At 39.0% G+C, this 10,936-nt stretch overlaps 1 long non-coding RNA gene across 2 annotated transcripts; it reads left to right on the top strand.

The window, feature by feature from the left end:
* Positions 1 to 5,126: 5,126 nt before the first annotated feature.
* Positions 5,127 to 10,436, top strand: LOC121615369. Of its 2 annotated transcripts, XR_006007256.1 has the most exons (7): positions 5,127 to 6,342; positions 6,536 to 6,622; positions 6,834 to 7,022; positions 7,703 to 7,881; positions 7,965 to 8,347; positions 8,509 to 8,639; positions 9,846 to 10,436. It is a non-coding gene; the product is annotated as an uncharacterized LOC121615369 (long non-coding RNA). The 2 variants fall into 2 exon arrangements; XR_006007255.1 differs by lacking the exon at positions 7,703 to 7,881.
* Positions 10,437 to 10,936: the final 500 nt, after the last annotated feature.

The raw sequence follows: 10,936 nt of genomic DNA, 5'->3' as shown, positions 1-10,936 counted from the left end.
TAATAATTAAATTAAAGTCATTTGATAAATATTTATTTCCTTGAATTTGTGTGCTGTTGCTGTCATTATTGTGTCATCTGCAAACACTGATCTGTCGAAAGGCCAGTTACATAATCTTTAGGTTGACTGACACTTCTTTGGAATGAGATAACCAGCGGATGCACAGTTAATGTGCACAGTATAATACCATCTACCCTGATGACACTGCAACAGATTCAATCATTGTGAATCGTCTTAGGCTTAGTTTTATTGACATTGTTTCTGGACATCTGGAGCTAGCAGTGGTGTCATATTGGTGCACTGGATTGAGAGATGCTTTGTAATACTGTGCTGTCTATGTGAGGGGGCAAAGATTGAGATATGCAGACTGGTGTTGAATTAAGCAGAAGAGAGTTTCAGCTCAGTGTGTTTACAACCACCAACCGCTTTCTCACCTGCTGTTTTGTGCTGAAATGCTCAATAAGAAATGGTGTTAATGACTATCATGACATGACTTATGTTTAGCCTAAGACCCTACAGATCCCACAGCATTCTTTGAATGCTTTCTGTCTAAAGTTACTCTCTGCCAGACTCAAATCAATTCTTGCCCTTTCAGCATTTGTCTGTCCAACACCTGCATGTGTAAGAAGGAACGCTACCACAGGTCCTTCATTCCATCAGCTGTCAGATTATTCAACTCCAGCACCACGCAACCTAAAACTGTGTTGATGTTGTTTGACAAATTAAGCTCATATCCATTCATTTTGAGCAATATTACATATTTCCTTTTACATTATGTGCAATATTACATAGCATTTAATGTTTTGTATATTTTATTCTTCTGTGCAATAGTAGTAACACTATTTATTATTATTTTTAGTCTTAAAGCAGCTTACCATAGCTATTGGGGCAGTACATACTTTTTACATTTTTTTTATATATGTTTTCTACATATTTTATTTTTCTTTTATATAGTCAAATTTCATTTTCCTTGTATAATATGTACATATACAGTATATATATAGTCTTTTTATTTTGTATTTTGTTTTTTTCGAATGTTCTCTCCCTCAGCTGCTATTTTTCTTCCCGCTGCTATCACATGCTGCTGTAATGCCCAAATTTCCCCGGCTGGGGATAAATAAAGTTTTGTCTTGTCTTATCTTATCTTATCTTATCTTATCTAATCTAATCTTATCTTATGGAAGCATTTTTTGCTCATACCAAATAACTTCAAATGAGTAACCCCAAACTACATATTCAGTAAAGTACATCTTTACATAGTAAATCACCCAAAACCTCAGTATATACAGGATGATAGGGAGATCCTCACACAGGCAAGGACACACTGCTGCTTCAAGACAATAATAATACTTTATCTTGAAAGATGTGGTCAAGTTTGATAAGCTATGGCAAAGTGGCTGCAAGGACATTTTCTAAGCGGCCTTACTCTCCCCAAACAAATGCCACTGTGCATATCTGCCAGACAATGGCATTTGTACTTGAATGCACACTGTGGAACACATATATATTTTTGATGCTTTTAGCAAGCTCTCAGAAGTGTTTTCACACAGACCCACACTTGTCTGAAAAGCCCTCTGAAGCCTCAGATGTTTTATGTCACAGGGTTTGGGTATTTCTGGACTGTGAGGTGACAATAATAATTTACACTCTGCAGGCTGCTGCAGAGATGCAAAGACCGGTAGGAGGCGTGATAGCAAATAAATTACAAGAAGAGACAACTGCAGCGTTCATATGGAGCCCTGATCGAGACATGAGTGCATGGAAGAGATGTTACAGAGACACAAAGACACAGATTTAAACGATTAGAATGTGAAGTAACATATACCATTATATGCTACTTCTCACCTGAGCCTCCCGAGGTGAGTGTGATGTGAGGTGCAATGGCAAACAGTGCCGCAGGGATGCCATGTGGTGTAAAAAAAAAACACTATGTTAAGACTAATACAAGCTCCAATATTCATTCCATCCCATAATACGTAAGTAATGAGAGAATGAACTACTGTTAAGCTTTATTCAGACAGGACCTGAGGCAGGTTTCAGATGTGACTGCCTACAAAGTAAACGGGAATACATGAATGCGAATAGACATGAATTCTCCTGGGGAGGTGTGAAGTGGGTGAGAGATGCAGCTGCCTCAGTTGAATCATGCATTATTTCATCAACATACAGAGACAAGAGGGAAGCGGACGGAGGCTGGAGACAAACAGCAGAAAGAGCTGGAGTTTCAGGTGAGACACACACACACACACACACACTCACACTCATTGTTGCCAACTTGGCGACTTTCTTGCTAGATAGAGCAACTTTAAAGAACCATTTAGTTACTTTTTCTCAAAAAAGCGTCAAGCCTGCCGGCTTTTTGGACCTTGGCTACTCTCTCTTGATGATAGTCGCCAGTGCTGTTGTGTGAATGTTCAGTCCTGCCCAACTCCCCCGGGTACGCCTCTCTCTGCATTCACTCCGTTCATTGAGCCTTTGTGAGCCGTCTAACCCTTTTTTCCTTAACTCCATCTCCTTAGCGAATGAACAGAAAGCGAGGCTCCCAGATAATATGGAGATGCTTCAACACTGGCCTTTGTTCAATGTGGGGAGACGCTGAAGTACAACAAGAGAAAATTCCAAAGCCTTCTGGGATTTTGCTCTACCCCAACTGACAAAATTATTCATCTGTGGAGGTCTGCTCTTCTCCTGAAATGGAAACACCATGACACCACGGCATTCTGGGACGAGGGGAAGAACATGTGGGCTGAAACCCAAATCCAGACTTGGCTGCTGCTGCAGTTTCCCTCCCCAGCTCAAATGCTGAAGTACAGAGACCACTCAGTCAAAAAAACAAACTTCAGAATGGTTTGCCTCCACCACATCCACCTCCATCTATTCTTTACATCAGGTATGGTCTGAGGCCGGCTGGGGGTGCATGCCACGAGCACAAACTGCCAGATTTATGCTGCAGCTCTTTGCACTTAAACTGAATATTCATTAAAGTCATGTCCTTCATATTGGCTTAATTAAATCATTCAGTTAACAGATATCTTAAATTGTTAGAGGGGCATGAAGTTAGAGTTGCATTGTTTGACTCTGTTCTGTTTAATGTTTAAATCCCTTAAAAAATCTATTCTTTTGTAAATACACAGACAGATCGTTTGCAGGGCTTTCATCCTGAGTGGCAGCAGACCACCTGATTGACTTTAAATGCAGTTAGTTGCCTGTTACACAGCAGATAATATGCCACATGTTTGCAGAGCAGCACACATTTCTATGCAAATATGACATGATGATGTCAGTCATCTAGCAACTGTTCAAGCAGGCTTTAGCTACTGTCCGCTGAAAAGAGAGCACAACTGGGAACAGTCCACAATCAAGTGGTGTAATTTGTTTGTACTGCATTGAGCAAAAAGTTGTGAAGTTGTGTAAGCACAGCGTGCAGAGGACGGAGGTCGTCTTTGCCAATAGATGACGTATATGCCTTCAGCTAACTCCAAAGTTGGCATTGTACCTGTTGTATTAAGTCAGGTAGCTGGGTAGTGCTTGTCACTGAGAACTGATTGTACATTTCAGACTGGACTGTTGCATGCAGTCACCAGGGCCACGCTAGCTGTTGTGGTCAGTAAATACCTCCAAACCTTAATGCTAGGCTCACTGAGTGTCAAACCTTAATGTCCTACTTTACATTTCTGCATGGAATAAACTACACAGGACGTGATGTGTGGGTGTAGGAGGTTTGGACCTGTTTACAGGAACCTTTGACAAAGCTGTGCTCTGTAGAGGGAAAGTAACTCATATTGTAAATAATTACTTCTGCTGTTGACTGGTGAATAACTACTTTTTCAATAAGTAATAAATAATGAGGTATTGATTACATGTTTTTAAGTTAGCTGCAACGTGCATGACACATACTCAATCAGTCAGAAAGTGAGTCAATCAGCCCTTATGATTTATGTCACATATAAGCCCACTCACAAATACAGCAAAGAGGGCCTACAGAAATTGTACTCCATTATTGTTGTTATCTGTTCTCTCCTTCATTTACATGAAGTGATTTTGTGCAATGGCCCAAGTGGCTGGAATAGTTCAGGCCCTGTCCTGGCTAACAGGACTTTTTGCATGTTTACACGTAAGTGGAGAGGGACTCTTCCAGTTTTTACTGAGGAACAGGTGGTGGTCGATGCTACATGCCCTCTTCTCAGTTCTCAGTTTGTACATCCTGGATTCCTTCCTTCTGCTCCAACCCAGTCTCACAGAAAGTCGTGAAACTGTCACGTTAATTAATCTATTGTTTCGTGCGTGCCGACACGATTTCCTCACTTTTTTCGTGCTACCCAGAACGGATTTCAAACTAATCTATTTTAATGGGAAGTTTATTTCGTGCGTCCAAGCACGGCAATCACACGCCACGGCATACAGGAGGAGTTGGATTTTATTTAATTTCTGAGCCTTGGGAGCAACTAAATACGACATTCTCCATCATCAGGTATTGCTGTTATTTTTTTGTTTTTCTTTTAATGTCAATCCCGAATCCATTGCAGGCTTCCTCGTCATATGATCTAACGTTTTTATTCTTCTTTTCTGCTGCGGATTCAGGCATTTTTGTGATCAGGAAACTCTTTTGTTTTAATCTTTGCTTCCTGCTTTTTTAATATAGCCTACAATATACAGTAGCTCAGGTAATTAAAAATTGCGAGGGGTCAAATCTTTTACATATATATGATCTAATGCTTTTCTTCTTCTTTTTGGCCGCATGATTCAGTGATTAAAAAGTATTTTATTGTTATTTTTAATATCTGTATCCTGCTTTGTCCTAAATGCATTTATTTTAAATTTTTTTTACGGTTTTTAAGGTACCACTACGTTTACAATGTCATCTTATATTAGTGTAATATCTTTTTGTCTTATTGTGAAAGTATCCTAGCCCTTCCCCCCCACGGCTAGCGACACCTGTTGCCGGAAGCATTCTGCCCTTCTCCTGCTACTTGGTAAGATGTGTGGTTTTTCTCTTGCTGATGTCTTACTTTTTCATTATTCACACGGTTTAAATGTTAAAGCGATGATTAACAGCGGTCTCATTATTAAACACAAGACTATGAAAACGACCTGCTTACTTGTGAAGGGAACAATTGCAACTTTTGTCTGGCTAGTGGAAGACAGCTATGTGTATGCTAATAGTTACTGTGCATACGGTAACGCCGCATCACCAAAGAGTAACGTTATGTTATGCAATAACACGAGGCATAATGTCTCATTAGGCCTCCTTAAACACTGTGTTTTGTTTTAGAAAAAATCTTTTGTATTCATTCAAAAGATGGGAAAATCATGGTCCAATCAGTTGCATACAAAATCTTTCTGTATGAATAGAAAACACAGGTAAACTATAGCTAGCCTACAGTACTAAATACTTGTCTCTTTTCTCCTCGTAGTTTCTGTCAACCCATCCTATCCCCATCTGAATCATCTAAATAAACCCAAAGGCACTTTTAAGAGTCATCTATCTATCTATCTATCTATCTATCTATCTATCTATCTATCTCTATTTGTTAACTGTTTGTTAGTCTGCCTGTTTGTCTGTATTCGTTTGTTTGTTTGTTTGGTCTGTATCTGTCTGTATAACTATGGACAGATATACCATTGACCGCCCGAATCCCCAATACAAAGAGGGAAGGCGAATGGCTGCTGAACTGAGGCATGAGCAGATTCTCGCTGAAGCCAGGATTAGTGTTTTCATCATACTTTACTTGACATGTCGTTGACGAATTATATTAAATGTTAGTAGAAATATGAGTGCGTAAGATTTTATACTTTTTTTATTAAACAAGGCAGTTGAGTAGTTAACATCCAAGCATGCTTATGCCATGTTTAGACATGATGAAAAAGGCCCAGATGATGCTGTCTTTGTATCAGCAGTTAATAATATGTGCTCTTAGATCTATGGAGAAGACTTCAGTAAACAAATGAAGAAACTGATGCCAAATGCAGACCTTTCATGACTGCAGTGCTTCTGCATTCGTGAAATATGTATGCAAAACATTGAAGAGCAAGTTTTCCAAATGTAACTGTCCTTAACTACAGAGGGGGATACATATTAGGTATATTATGGTAAGGGTCAGATAGTGTATAAATCCCTCAATGCAATAGATGTTGGGGTTTGCTTTAGTTTGTCACCTGTTTTTGATTCTAGTACCTTTAACCACATCAGTTTGACAAGACTGTTATTTATTAACACATGGAAAGCAGCTCAGATCAGGAAACGGGCATGCTCTGGAAGAGACTCGCCATCAAAGAAGACAAGGCAACGGCAAGGCAAGCCCAGGGGGAGGTGTGGTGGTCGACGCAGAGCCTCAGCTACAGGTTATTTATGTAAATTGTTGATGTATCGAAAAGTAGATAACATTTTTTTCAGTGGCATTACAGTAAATGTCAAGCAAGTCTTTCATGTGAATATAGTGTGTCTGATTGTATTTTATTGTTAATTAATATTTACATAGAAAAAACACAATTGCAGTCCTAATCCATTCTTATTCTTCTATGTGCTTATTTACAGTGTCACAGCCTCCAACTGAGTGCTCCCTGTCATCCAGTGTGGAACATCTGCCTAGTTTACCCTCAGCAAGTCCTTTGATGACATTTGGTAAATCACAGTGATGAAAGAATTTTAAATCTTCAAATCTCCGTGTATAACTGAATTTAAGATTGAAACAAACCTTAACACTTACACTTGAATATGAACACTAATGATTAGAGCCAGTTTCATAGTGAAAATATGTGTATACTGTGTGTATGTTGATTAATTATTTTAATGGTTGTTATTTAAATAACTGAAGTTGATATTTTCTTTACAGAAAAATATGGAGAGGCTCTCTGCTATTTTAGCATCATGCCATTCTGGTGAGCCTCAAAAATGTTCAGCAACATCCTGGTCTTGTCATCAGCAGAAAGCCTCAGAGACCACACAACCTCCAATGCCTCATAGAGAAAGAGGCTGTTGGTCATCCTCTGTGCTGCCTCTGCAATGAGCCTGCTGTCATTCGGTTGGTATTCTTTGGCTGGTAGAAAACTATAACATTTCAGAAGGGGAACTGTCAGGGGCTAAACCCTGAGACACATATCCCAATTTAATAAAACTTTGTATCTCACCTAATTCAGAATATCTTAAATTGAATTTATAGTACTTATCACTAGGGGTGTCAACATTTACAATTTTTTCTATTCATGTACACAGGCCTGCTAAACTTATACCCATTTACACGTTGGGGATTAATGATTTCTTTCTATCGCAGTTGCGCTGTAACCACTATAGAGGGTTCTGTCTCCATTCAAATACCTCCTAATCTCATTAAATCAAAGCCATTCCAGTCGTTATCAGACAGAAACGTTATTCACCGTTATTGAAATGTTCAAAGTGAAATCGTCCTGACATCCTGAGGGATTGTAGTTTATTTCAGTGGACTCCTGATTTAAAGGACCTCATTAGGAGTGGATATTGGCCGGCCTCTCTTAATGTGTGTACTTTGTACACGCTGGACCTTCTTAGCTCCTTTAAGGAACTGAAGGTCATTTCTCCTGGTTTTGCCAGACAGGCCTTCGCAAAGTTGCTGGAGCATCGCACAAAGTGTGGAGGAAGAGTACGTTTATTTGTTCCAAACCATATTAAATGTATTTACATAAGCAGACAACATTACAAAAATGTATAATTCTCTGTATCTTCTAGTCTGGACATATCAATGGAGATGCACTGCAGCGCAGTTTCTTAGAGTTTTCATACTCTTCGTTTGAGGAAAATCAACAGTGCTGTGGTGCTGATTTCACCTGCCCAGCCTGCACACCTGAAATGTTGGCTGTTTCTGCAGATGGAAACAGAAAGCAATATCGCTTTGGCCAAAGTGGAAGGTGATTTGTTTTCTACTGTGTTTTTAGTGATTAATTGATATTCCCATGTGTTTAATGGATCTCTAATTTTCTTTCTTTTTCAGCTCTGATGACCCTGCCTTTTTTGAGGGCCTCTTTGTGGCAAAAGACAGTGAAGTGTCCACATTTACCGAGACCATCCAAAAAGCAGTGAAAAATGCAAGTATTATTGATAATGTGACAAAATAGCTATATTACTGAAATATTACCGAAACTGAATTGAGAGAAACACTGGCCTATATAGCAGACCCAATTGCATTCATTTTACTGTGTTCAGCAAACATCACGATAAAGAAGAGACTGTACGACCAGGTGATGCTAACAATGCGACTGCAAGAGGAGAAGAACATTTTGGTGCTGGAGATGGCACAACATTGCACATGGTTGCAGAAGCAGGCAGAGGAGCTTGAGAACAAGGTGGCTGAGAATGGCAAGCTAAAACAAAAAGGTATTTATTGAAAGCATGGCTTTTAAGATTTCAAGGTTAAAAGAAGTAAGCCGAAGTCAGTGAACAAGTTCCCGGAACCAGGAAGTAGTTCCTGCAGTGGGAACACAGCTTTATTTTGTAGTGGATCTATAATGTGATGTCTTGTGTCCTTTGAAATTTAGAACAGGGCAACAAAGGACTTTGCTGTCTCTTAGGTCCTGAGGCTTCTGCCCATCTTCATGTTGAGGACGAGGATCAAAGTGCCCTCAGCAGTCCAGACACTAGTGACGACGAAGAGGATATCACAATTTAGGTAATTTACTTAAGTAATTTACTAGAGTATGAACTGTATACTAGTGTTTGTTTTGCAAAACTATTCCTGCAACTCTTTTTCCACACGGATTACTGTATGTGTATGTAAGTACATACACATACATTATGTCACATTAAGTAATAAAGTGACTAATGCCGGGGTGGAGGGTAAGCTCAGTTGGTACCTGCAGCCCATTTGCTGCATGTCATTCCCTTTCTCTCCCCCCTTTCCTGTCATGTCTTCAGCTGTCCTATAAAAAAAGGCAAAAGCCAAACATAAGGCAAGATCTTAAAACATTCTAGTGTAATTTAGGCAACTTTAAACCTGGCTTAAATTGCCCTTTCATTCGATAGTGCAAACTCAAAACAAATGTCAGATAAATCAAATTGGTCAGGAGGCAGTCCTTTTCCTCACTTCTCCAGGTCTTCTTTGCTGAGTTTTTATTGAACTTAACCCATTTCCAACATCCAGTATATTAACTGTCCTTTAATTCCGTACAGCAAATTCAAAAAGTAAATGTCTCTAACTTAAATTAAAGGAGGTGTCAGAACAGTTTAATAGTTGTACCAAAAAGCAAAAACATTTCTTTAATGTTAAAACTTTGAGGGGTATTATTGCCTTGTGCTCATTTATGTTTGGCTGTGTTACGGAAAGAAGTGGGCTAGGAATAGTTAGCTAGCTAGAAGTAGCTAGCTTTGTAATTAAACTATAACTTGTGAAAATTAGACATTTAGACAACATTATAGCCTAGCCTTTATGATAGTAAACCTGATTCAAGAATCATGTTTAGAGTTTCTTCTGCACTATAGATTCTGTTGCTTCTTGAAGCAGCCGCCATCATGAAAGCATGTTAAATTGCCCAAGTCAGACATTTTATCCTAAAGAATCAAAAAGTTGACTTAGGCAAAAATTAAAATGGCCAAAGTCACCCTCTTGACAGAGGCCATTGTCCTATATGGCATAAAGAGCATGATCCTTTTAACTAAGAATTTAGGCGATTTTACCAGAGATGGCCACATTATCAGGAGATGATTTAGGCAAAAAACTCATTTTCATCAAAAAAGGCAGTCAATTTCTCCCAGTTCCTGGAAAAGGTCACTCCTCTGGATCTGAGAGAGAAAGCATTCCTGTATTTCTTAATGATTTATATTGCTTGTTCATTCTTGACTTCACCTTCTCTTACCATGTTCTTCCATGTTCTTCCAGATTGATGCTGCAGGACAGACTGTGGTGAAGGACATGGACTTGGATCTGCCGGCCTCCCACTCTACACCTGCCCTGCTGCTGCAATCAAGCCACCTGGTTTCCGCCAGCTCATTACCAAATCTGCATTTATGGTGCATTCCAGACAACCTATCTCGTTTTCTATTTCATATGTGGTCAACATGCACCGTATCCATGGGTTTCGTATGACGTCACACAGTGGTCATGGCGCCATCTTTCGGACCAAACGTCAACCTGTCATCTATATTCTGTATATATGTTTCATCAATATACAGTCTCATCTTCATGTACTGTAATCCAGGGGTGTGTTGACACCAATATTAAATAATAGGTTCACTAGATCACAACATGTTTCAAATATTATGTTGACATTACTGATGAAACTTAGTCAGCTAAACTAAGTTTAATTGTCAATTTTTCTGACATGACTAGTTGCAGTCAGACTCAAACCCCACTTCTTTCCAGGAAAAGGGAGATAACAGCAGCTTTATTTTGAGAGTAGTAATGGGAGAGAGTACTTCCTGTGATTTCTTGTAAAGTGAAAGCCTTTCACTTCTGGTTACTTCTGCTTTTGGTCACTGTCTTCAATAAAACACTGAAAAAAGAAGTCGTGTTCTTTAATGTCATGCTATTTATTGAGTACTGTACAGTACTTCACTATCAACATCTAAAATTTCTGGACTAAATGCATTTCCCTCCCTCATGCATAACATGTTATGTGGCACAGGCCTATACTGTTTTAATAAAATGTCATGTCATGGTCATTTTTTAAGATATGTGTGCAAAATTTACAGTGCACACAAAAAAGTACTGGCAATACAATATGCTAGAAGCTTGATAAGCTAGGACCATCCTGTCAGTCTGGGGAAAGGGGTATACAGAGACTATAAACAGCCATATTAAATCAATGGGGGAATATGCAAAAGAAACATTTACAGATTATGGGAGAAAACTGGGTCTTAATTGGTCCAAATTGAAAAGTCTGACTGAGCATAATGTATATATCAATATCATGACCACATTTGGCCACTAAATACCCTTTAAAATACGTTTGTCTGATTTTTATCCAGCTT

Source organism: Chelmon rostratus, chromosome 12 (genome assembly GCF_017976325.1).
Source record: "Chelmon rostratus isolate fCheRos1 chromosome 12, fCheRos1.pri, whole genome shotgun sequence".
Classification (NCBI taxonomy): domain Eukaryota; kingdom Metazoa; phylum Chordata; class Actinopteri; order Chaetodontiformes; family Chaetodontidae; genus Chelmon; species Chelmon rostratus.
The sequence above is the reverse complement of the archived record's forward strand: the minus strand, read 5'-3'. Positions and strand labels throughout refer to the sequence as shown.